Below are 2,728 nucleotides of genomic sequence, written 5' to 3' on the forward strand. Positions count from 1 at the left end.
ATTTTCTTGGGCTTACATAGAGCTTCTCGTCCCTTAGACGAGTATATATCCACAAGAATTTCTCGTTGTGTTGCTTCACTGACATAGTTCCAGTGAAGATGTCGTTGAACCATACGTGGACGGCTCGACCGATTTGGTCCCTTAGGATCCAAGTCAAAACGCGCTGGAACATGGAAGGGCCGTTACAGTCCCCTTGTTGCAGCACGTTCGATATGAAAGTACCGTATGGGGTACTCATCCCCGTGTATTGTATGCAGTCCAGTTCGATACGAATCTGTTCGTACGCATCTGTCATATCGATCTTTGATCGATAAGTTACCCGAGCCATACTATCCATGATGAAACGCATGTCAGGCATGGGCATGACATCGAGAATGGAGTTCGCGTTGCGATTTCTCGCATCGATTACAGTCCGTAAAGAACCGTCCTTCTTTGCAAGACAAAGAAGTGGAGCCGCCGTTGCGACCGCCTTGCGTTCCCACCATTGGGCTCGCTCATAACGAGCGATCTTTTCTCGAAGCTGCGGTTCGAGAGCCTGAGGGCACGTAGCCCTTCTTTCTATATGTTTTTTATTTGGATCAATCAAGTTGATCCGGTGGTTAACCTCCCTGAACGGAGGTAGGACTTCAGGGGCTGGCGCCATGACGTCTTTGAAACGTTCACGCCACCAATTCCTGAGAGGCACGAATTCAGGGTCTGTCATTGGCAGACCTTCTAAATGGGAACAGTCGGGAAGCCTGAGATCTTTCGACCTCGGGCTTGGCCAGTGATTGGGCCACTGGGAGGTATCCGCGTCTTTTTCAGCGGAGATGGCAAGGATGCGTGGCGAAGGGTTTCCAGCCTTCGCCGTATTGCGTCATGCCGTCTGTTTAGATGACAGTTCGGATCTCGGTGCACGGGGAAGTTTGGGGCGACCGCGTGCAGCAGCCCCCACTGAGGTTTTACCCCGTTCCATCAGGACATCAAACGTTTTGATGTCGCCCGTCTTTATGTGGACGGTGTGAGTTTCGAAATTGAGGCACACTCCGTTGGCATTCAGCCACGGAGCTCCGAGAATGGCGTCGTAGCAGTCAATGTTGACGACGTCAAAATAGTGAGTAGACGTAACCCCGTGAATGGTTACAGGAGTATTCGTGCCGTACATTATGCACGAACGACTGTTTTTGGTCCCCATCTGGAGAACCAAGGGGTTTGGCAACTCGAGCAGTGGAATGTGAACTGCTCGGACAAAATCTGGAGATAGGGCGTCTGTTTCAGCGCCACTATCAAATAGGACAAAGGCGTTTACCCCGGCGATGTTAACCTCGCCGGTGAGCGTCCGCCTTAAGTCGGCGCTGCGGTTTTCAGGGTATTTACCCACCTCTCGCGAGATTCTAAACTTCGCGTCGAATATTGGCGGGATTTTCTTCAGAAGCTTGTTAGGCACTGAAGAACTCGTCACACTTTGCGTTGACGGTTTCCCCAATGAAGATTTGGGGACCGGTATAACACCGTCCCTCTTGTAGGTCTTTACTGCGTCGTCGACAAGCTCAGCTACTATCTGCTCATCAGATGGCAGTTTGTCTGCTTGCCGAGCAGACGCTAATTTAATGGAGAAGTTTTCGTCCGTGGGATCCACGAACGTCATAGCACCGACGAACATGTCGGCGTCCACTTCTACGTACTCCTCCTCCGCCTCAGCGAGGAGGTTGGGATCGTATGGGTCGTCCACGAGTTTATTGTCGAACGCCTCATCGTCGGCCATATAGTCCTGCACCTCTGCAGGATCTTCAACACCTTCCGGTTCTTCTACAGGCTCCGAGTCCTGTAGGTCTCGTTCGTCAGACTCGACCGCTATGTTGTACATGCGCGGTTTGGGCTTGTCGTGATTTGGGCAATCACGTTGATAGCCTATTTTCCCGCATTTAAAACAACGCGGTTTCCCATCCTTGTCCAAGGATGGCGTCGATTTCATCGCTGTAGACGACGTCGATTTCTCTGTTTTTGGAGCCGGTGAATAGCTCGCATGGAAGGTTGAGCGTTGTCCGCTCTTCAGAGCTGACGTGTTTCCCCCGAATGTGTTTTTGTACACTTTCTTGGCGGACGAAGAATCAGCAGCTTTTTTGGGTGCTGCTGCGGCGTTGGCTTGTTTTTGCGTCGTTTTTGACGCGGCTGGCGCTTGCGAGTCGTTACGATACGCAGAGATCGCCTTAATTGAATCGTATGCGTGGTCCAGGCGGAGCACGGCGGTCCACAACTCGTCTTTCGTTGTGTAGTCCACGGAAATGTCGTGGCGCATAACCATCTCCCGACGCATTTCGCCAGGGATGGCGTTCAGGAAACGTTCATTGAACGTTGCCTGGTCAGGAGGCGTGATCATCTCCCCAGCTGCACGATACAGCTGGTTATAGAAGTGTTTGATTCCCTTCGCGGAATCGTATGAAAGCGTTTTGAACGCTTTCGTGGATGCTACTGCTGCAGACTTCTTGATGAAGGTGCAGATAAGGATCTCTAGTAGATCCCAGAATGGGGGGGTTACCCCATTCTGCACTCCAATGCGTATATAGTGCATCAGGAGGTCTTGTGCCTCGCCTTCAATGGCGGTTGTCAAAGTGTGGACGTGAAACTCGTTGTAAGCTTCACCCTTCCACCCACACGACGACATATAGGCTAGCCAGGAGTGCAGCCAGTTGTGGAATATCTTCGAGTTATTCTCTCCAGACCATTTGATGGTCGGAGTCAGTCCCTG

This window comes from Cantharellus anzutake (assembly GCF_015039405.1).
Source record: "Cantharellus anzutake strain C23 chromosome Unknown EI90scaffold_83, whole genome shotgun sequence".
NCBI classification, from domain to species: domain Eukaryota; kingdom Fungi; phylum Basidiomycota; class Agaricomycetes; order Cantharellales; family Hydnaceae; genus Cantharellus; species Cantharellus anzutake.